Consider the following 8,324-nt stretch of genomic DNA (forward strand, 5'->3'; position numbering starts at 1 on the left):
TGTAGTATAGTGCTCAAAGTCCAAGGTTGTTTATATTCCCCTGATAAGATAATTTATGACCTATAAAGGTGCAAGTTTGCAGCATGAAGCTGTGTGTGGGCATATTCATGGGGCTGGTTGGCCTTCGGTTATCTTGTGGTAAGGGCAGGGTCTAGAATGAGAACACTACAGAAAGAGCAAGAAACCACTAGTTTCTTTAATATAAGGGCAAATATTTAATGTAACACAGGTAATAGGATACTTCCTGAGGAACAGAGAAAAAAAAGAGGGCCATAGGAGCCACATGTATATACATCCTACATGCTGGTTTTCTTGTCACGTTTATACTATGTGCATAAATGGCTTCGAAGTTGGAAGTTTATCTGTCTGCTTCTCAGTGCTCATGCACTGAGACTATGAAGTTAAAGAAACACAAGTAGCAGTATACACTATTCCATATAGCTTTTAGTGGATTAAAAGCAGTGCTTTGAATTTTGATTTAAAGTCTGATAGCATAATAAGTGGTGCCTACTTTGCTACACTTTAAAGTCCAGTCATGGAAAATAGAGCTGTTCAATAACAGTACATATTAGTGATACGAGAAGGTGGCCCTTTTTATCGTTGTGTCATTTTCCATGCTCATTGATCAAAATAGATGCTGAACATCTTGGCTGAAAAGCAGTATTTTCTCCTTTCTCCAGTCTCTTCTTGACTAACTGCATAAGATCTATGCATGGCAAGTCCAAGAGCAGCTGTGTGCTCCTCCATTCTTTTTTCTCGAGTCTTTTTTCTCATAACAAACCATTTCAAATATCTGCTGCCATTAGTCCTTATTTGTTAGTTACCCTTCAGCAATAGCTCCCTAACATATTTAGCTACGTGCTCGGTCCTTTTACAAAGAAGACAGTCAAATAAAGTTACTTATCCGGTTGTGTTACCAATCTTACTTGGGGCTTTGGCATAGTGTTTTTTGGGTGTGCTTCTTCATAAGTCACTCTGACAGCTATTTCTGCTGTTATTCAACCCCACTGTTCTCAAATCTTTTATCACATTACTGTGTTTGTTGCGGGTTTAATTTTGAAGGATGCACTTGCCTGTGTTGCCATGTAGTACCAGTTAGGAATTTCAATTAACATAGTATTAAGTAGGACTTATCTTCCATCTCAGAAGAGCGTTGTTGTCCAGTCTTGCACATAAGTGAGTTGGAGCCAAGGCTTAACTTAACCAAAGATTTTGGATGGGACTGGTCAGTCCCCAAGGAGGTTGTGGCAAAGGCAGTGTTAGCGGCGGTGGGGGCTCAGGAGATGGCACTGCTGTTCTCCTTCTCTCCTTAAAGTGGAGATTGTGGCAGTCATAGTTCCATCTTCTAACAAGCTGATTGCAGAGACAGAGAGAGATTTGGATGCTTGCTTTTCACTAATATTAATTGATGTAGTGTTTTATATTAGGTAAAGCTATCTTTTCTGTCAGCTCCAGCAAACATTGCTTTGTCTGTTCAGGCATCCTCCAATTAAAAGGCACTGAGTATGATGGAAACAGTCTAATGAAACGTGCTCACAGTCTGCATTGTCCCAGGGTATTTGGATTTATCCACTGAACAAATGTCTATTATGATTCCTTATCACCCGCAATTCAGTAATCAGATGTGCATAGTCGGCTCAGTCCGCAGTCTGTGTGGTTATCAGCGTGGCAGATTTTCTAAGGAAAAATACAATCTGACCCTTGCAGTATTGCTAAGCAATGTCTGATCTGGTCATCAATGACCCTGCAAAGTCTGAAGGCATAGCTGTACATATCGATATACAAGAACACTCACATATATTAATAAGATTATTTGTGGGCTTCTAGGATGCACATGATTAGTCTTCTGGCTGCATCAGATGCAATGAAAGAAGACCGGGTCTGTATGTATTTGCGTAACAGAATGCCACATTAAGGAGCCTTTAAAAATCAGGCTTTGAAGATATGGGAATAAGGAGCTGCAGATTATTATCATTATAATGAAGGAAGGAAAAGCAAAAATAGCTGTGTGCAAAAAGAATTCATGTGATGTGCTTGAATGTTTGCTTTTCCAGAACAGCATAGTTCCATCTTCTGTCTTTTCAGCATTTGTCTGTGACGGATGGTGTGACTCAAAGTCCTCCGTAAAGCCTGGTGGCAAAGCAGCAGACACAATGAAAATAGCTGAATTTTACTGATCTTCACCCTTGAATGGCTCCTTTCCAGTTCTTTTCTCATGTTTGCATTCTGTACGTGTACACCTTAGCAGAGGCCAGAGGTTTTTATCAGGATGAGCAAAGGATACGTTTTTCTGCATCTGCTGTATTGATTCATTCTCATGCTCACTTTCTGTGTCTTCTGTGGACACTGTATTAAACACAACTTCAGAAAATTTTGTTCATATTAGAACAACTTTCCATTTCCCATTACCTTATTGTTAACACAGTTAAAAATGGCAGAACAAAATGCATGTAGCAGTCAGGGAAAATCAGAGACACCTGTGCTACAAGCAGACTTTAAAGGCTGGTAAGAAGGAAGGTGCAGCTGACTTACTGTGTTCATTTCCCTTTGCACATTTAACTGTTGAAAATGAGTAGCTTCAATTTCTGGGATTAAAACAAGATAAGATTTACTCTTCAAATTGTGTAGCAGTGAATTTAGATATTGTGAACCAGAAGGCAGAGTAGTAGCTGGGCTTTATTTTTTTTTTTTTTTAATACTACTGATCTGCCAAGAGAGGTCCATTAGATCTGCTCTTAAATTTCAAAATCTGTACCTGATCTAATTTTGCCTCTCAGAGTGACAAATACAAGAATTTTGTTTAAGACCTGTATATAATTTGTCAGCAAATCAGCTAAAAATACAGAATATCCAACTATTTAGTTGTTAGTTATTTCTTGCTCACCTTTGTGTTCTTGAAAATCCGAGATTGTAAAACTGTGTTATTTCAAACATATGAGATAAACTCTGTATTACCCAAAGGGAGCTACCTACTTTGAAAAGTAAATGAAAATAGCAAATTAGCCACCTGAAAAGCAGAATGGGGCAAACACCTAAAGGAAGGAGAAAGATCAAAGCTTGGAATAGGAACTACAGAACTTCAAGCAACTTCAGGGTCCGGGACATGGGCTAGAGCCCAAAGGCTGACATAGCCTAGAGCAGTCTGAGCCTCTAAGTTGTGGTATTCCACTCCCACTCACTGCACCCGCTCCCAGTCAGGGCATGCTTGCGTTCGTCTCTCCTCTACAAATGGAACACAATTTTCACGTCAAGGACCCATCCATACCAAGAAAGATGCATCTAATTTGCATTACCTCGTTAAAACTTACGCCAGGTTGTGGCCACAGCAATGATGGAGCCTCCAGTCTCTAAAATCCAGTGCACACATAGCTTGGTCTTTCTCATCACCGATGCTTTCCAATTAAATTGGCAGCAACTGAAATCTGACTGGTGGTGCAAGATGTTGTTTCTTGGCAGCTTCTGATATCTGGAATAAATTGTCTTTTTTGACCCCATCTTGTGATTTTACAATTCCTTTTCAGTTCTTACCCCAAAACAACCTGTATGCTTTGTTAATCTTCCTAGGCCTTGTTTTTTGCTGTTGAAATTATTTGTTAATGCACTTGGTTTTCTAAAATCACTGCAAGAAGCTCAAGATTTATATCCGTGATCACCTTGGTATATGTGTGTACCTGTTTACCTTCTGCCTTGCATATTTCACGGGCCTGTGAGTGTGATTGAAATCTGCCTTTCTGGGTCATGCTCCGTGTAGACAGAGCGCTTGAAACGTGATCAGGAAACTCCAAAGGAAAGATTAGCAATTGTGTCAGCTGGCGATTTTGAGAGGTTTATAACTATGTCAAATTTGAATGTCTTCTCATAAGGACAAATTCAGGAACCTCTTTCATGGCACTACAATTCATCCTGTCAGATTTCCAATTCTGTTTCAGAGCAAGGGCCAAGGGAAAACCTTGCATGCGTACTGAAAGAAGTAATATCATCGGCTCACTGTTATTGTTTCTTGTCTTCACTGCTGGAGACAGATCAACCCAGACTTGCCAAAAACATGGGAGAGATTTGTGAATGATAATTCCAACTCCAGTAATTAAAATATAACCATTACAAGGAAGTCAAAACAAGCTACAGTAGGAACCTTATAGCTGTAACCATACCGGTCTGTCAGGTCCATTTGTAATACTTGATAAAAATCAATACTTTTAAAGATAAAGAAAGCAGAAGTTATAAATGTAGAATTCCAGTGAAATAGGTCCATGCATAATTGCTGCCCTATAAATGAACAATAGCATCTCATATTCTACCTTTTTTAATACAAGTCAGTGTCAGAAGTTGTGTTCTCTGGGCTTGCAAAGATGGAGATTGGATCTAAATTATGGATGTTTTCTACTGACCTATATGTTAAATGATGAAGAATTATAGAAGTCTCATGCAGTAGTCTGCTCTGCATATATATTTAAAGAGAATGGTATGAATATTCAAAAATGATTGTTTCTCCCGTTTCAAAGAATAAAAGAAATATCGTTGTTCTGCTATGTGTACCTAAAGCATTTCTCCCAAGGTCAGAGGGAGAGGTCAGAGCCAAAATAAAAATCACTCCTGGGAGCGGTTTGCCACATGATCTTTTCTATGTTTTGAAAGGTCAGACTTTATGTGGGACAAATTTAATAAACAGATCCCAGAAGTATTCTACTCAATTTCTGAGGAAACATTCCAGAATGCTAGAATTGGGATTTTGCTATGCTGAAATGCCAATTGTTTTGAGATGTTTCGTCTTACAATTATGAAGGTGGCTCAGCTCCAGCTGAATCATGGATTGGTTATGTCCTTTCTCAAAGAAAAAAAAGTGTTATCTAGAACGTCAGAAACTGATAATAGAAATTGTTAAAAGTGGTAGCTTGGATCTGCTTTCTCCTTTTCTGTACTGAGCTTGACAAAAGTGAATGGTACCAATAAGGAGCATAACATCGAGTTAACCTCCTGCGGTACAATCAGCAGCTCAAAGTACTTTGCACCTTGTGAGAAACGGTTGATGGGCATTTCTGCTGTACGCAGAAAATAACCTGATAATCAGCTGAGAATCTCTGGTCCTTTCTGGGGGATTCTCCTGTCAAAATAAGAACCTTAAAAAAAGGAAAAGGAGGAACAGCGGTACAATAATGGCAGTGGTCTTGGAAATATCTGTCAAAGCCTTTAATTTTAAAAATTATTGTAAATAATTATTATTTTTATTTATATTTATTATTTATATTTCTTTATATTCTTGTATAAGATCTCTTTAAGAAAGATGATTTTTCATCCTTGTATCTTCTTTCTTAAAGAGATCCTATACAAGACCTTGTATCCTCTTTCTTAAAGAGATCTTATACAAGAATATAGCTAAATATAAAATTAAAGAGATGACAGTGAGGCATACTGTTCCTAGAACGAAAACAAAAGAAAATTCACAGTCGTTACAGAAAATAGTAATTGCATATGCATGCAATCCCACTGACTCTGTAGGCACAATTTGGACTGCAATTATGTACGTTGGTTATTGGTGACAGGACAAAACACTAGGTACTCTGCCTACTGGTGCATATTTCTTTTTTCAATATATGGTAGTAAAATTAAGATGGTATACTTCTGTGTACAGAGTCAAACCTCAGTTTCAGACTGTGTGGACAGGATAATTATTTCATTGATGCTGCCTCCACGTCAATATTGATCATGTCACTCATTGCAATGGAGTGGGTTGTGATTTAAGCTGGTAAAGGTAAAATCAGCCTTCATGATGATTACAGCTGAATACCATTTACTTTCTACGAAATACAGTAATTTTTTCTATTATAGTTGCTGCTTGCTTCCCCAACATGCCTTACCATTGGTTTTGCCTTTCTGTTTGTCACAGACTGTTTTTCACCCTACAGGTGTTTTGGGACATTTCGCATATGAGCGACGGTGTGCACAAACCTGCTACAGTAATAAGAATGACCGAGCAGAAGATAATTGCCGCGATGTTTCCTGTCCACATCGGATGAAGCAGAGCTGTGCTATCACAAGGGCCATCCAGCCCAGGGCCTCACCAGCTATCTGTGCAGTATCTAGTACAGATCCTTAGGGGGTGGAAAAATCAGAACAGAGCAAATATAGCCTCAGTGAGGGAGCAGTTGGAGCCTGCAGACAATGTGGAGCATTACTTCAGAGGAGCGAAGCCTGGGCTTGGGACTGAAACCTAAAGGTAACAACTGAAACTATTTTAGTGTTGTTCTTTCCGCAGAAACTTCCCAGAGGCCCCAAACACTTTTTATTCCTTCCCTTGTGCCAGAAGCACCAATTCATTCCCACACAGGATTCAAATTCTGCAGCTGTTCCCTCAGTAACTTCCACAATGCAGTTAGTTATTGCTAATACAAAAATCTATAGCACGCTGTAAAGTGGAAATATAATACAATATATGTTATGGCTGGATACCTCTATGAAGACTTAAGGAAGCCATACAGGAACAGTTCTGGATGTGTATGGCAAACTTAAAATTTCCTGATGGCAAAGCGTCGACATAACTTGCTTTATGCCACCTGCTTCCTCTTCACAGAGGGAGCAACCTGCGTTGATGCGGGAGGGGGAGAGAGGGGCATGATATAAACCCCGCTCGCACCTGGCAACCCCGATCGTTGTGCTCTGCATTGCTCACGGCAGGGGATTGATGCTGCAGACTCACCTGGTCTCCTCCTCCGCTTCTGCAGCAGGAACAAAAGCTAAAGATCCCCCTGAATATGGAAATGGAAAACACGGAAGATGTGCAGTGTCAGTGTTTTCTTCTAGTTGCTTAGCTTCAAACTTTCCTTCAACTGCTACCAAATTGCTAGTTCACTGGGAACAATGTCAGCCCTATATATGATGAAGTATGAGAGGTTCTCTCTATTTACGTATGAAGTAATGGTAGATAAATATAACAGATAATATAGATAATGGTAGGTAAATATAAACTTTTTACTGATAAACCTTCTTCAGTATTACTTTCCATTTCAATTATTTGAAGTGAGATTCTTCTTTCCAAATGAACTCTGCATTATGGCTTTAAGTTACCCCAATGTAACACAGAGCAACACTTCATTTTATGGAGAATGGGAAAAAATAAAACACTACATCTGCATCTACAAGTTATGCTCCTGATTATTGCAACAGTTTAGGAACTTAGAGTTTACACAATTAGTTATATTACATATTGAATTAATCTCACCTGAAATACCCAGTACAGCCATTTATTTTCTACTTTTTATAGTGATATCAATTCAAAAAGCAGAACTTTCCTTTTTTTTTGGGATAAGACATCGAATCATGTATTCTCAATGAACACGCATCTCCTGTTGTCACAATTGGTTTTTAAAAAACTTAGTATTTTGACATACAGTCACAAATTAATCACAAAATGTTCTGTTACATTTCAAATGTAGCTCGTGTTCATTTATTTGTTAAATATGGGTTGTATTTAGTGGAAATAAAAGTTTTGAATGCAGAACCTTGATGTATTTGACAGTTTCATGCTTATTGTCAACCTTTTTTTGTTCTTTAATGAGTCCATATATTGTTATATATTGTTCTTCATCTTCCCGTAAGGGAAAAAGCAGAAGCAATTATAACTTAATAACATTCTCTATGCTAAGAATGTGTGGTGACAGATAATGAAGTCCAATATACCTATCTGATTACAAGCTGCTCTTTAGATGTAGGACAAATAACTACAAGATGGCAATGTCAAAGCAAGGAACACTTACACAATGAAATATTAATGAAAATACATTGCATTTACGTCTCAATGACATCTAAATGGGAATCAGTTATCAGATCTTGAGTGTTTGCAACAAATTTCTACTCTGTAAAAAAAAAAAAAGTCCAATGAACTTTAAAAATGTCAGCCAGCAGGGCTTTCAAATACATAATTTACTATTTTGTTGGCTTCCTATAAATGGATAATAATAAACTCCTAGCTAAAAGCAAGCTCATAAATGCTGAATCAAAAATGTGAAGAACACCATGAAATGATAAATGCGGAGCTGTGTGGTAATTTTCTTCTAAGCAGAAAATGTAGCTGTAGTGTTAAAAACGTGAATGGAAATTTTGACATTCTGCTTGTGCAGAGCACGGTTTTCCTAGGGAAGAATCTGTGCCACTATTGGCTTCTACACTGCTGCAGCAATGCAGGAGAACAGTGCTGGAATTGCAGCGAAAGTCTGGTGGACTTCCATGAGCAATATATGTTCATGGTTTTCCCTGTTACACCTGCCTCTGATAGACTCTCATACTTATTTATTTAAACATACGAAAAATAGACTGTTGTATTAATCAGA

At 38.2% G+C, this 8,324-nt stretch overlaps 1 long non-coding RNA gene across 1 annotated transcript in view; it reads left to right on the forward strand.

The window, feature by feature from the left end:
* LOC148056738 (uncharacterized) overlaps positions 1-7,342 on the forward strand; it is a 269,426-nt gene extending 262,084 nt beyond the window's left edge. Inside the window, exon 10 of the long non-coding RNA XR_015702513.1 lies at positions 5,904-7,342. This is a non-coding gene — a long non-coding RNA (uncharacterized LOC148056738). The remainder of the gene's footprint in view (positions 1-5,903) is intronic.
* The last annotated feature ends 982 nt before the right edge of the window (positions 7,343-8,324 follow it).

This window comes from Nipponia nippon, unplaced genomic scaffold (assembly GCF_047370975.1).
Source record: "Nipponia nippon isolate SJK-2023a ecotype South Korea unplaced genomic scaffold, ASM4737097v1 scaffold_12, whole genome shotgun sequence".
NCBI lineage: Eukaryota > Metazoa > Chordata > Aves > Pelecaniformes > Threskiornithidae > Nipponia > Nipponia nippon.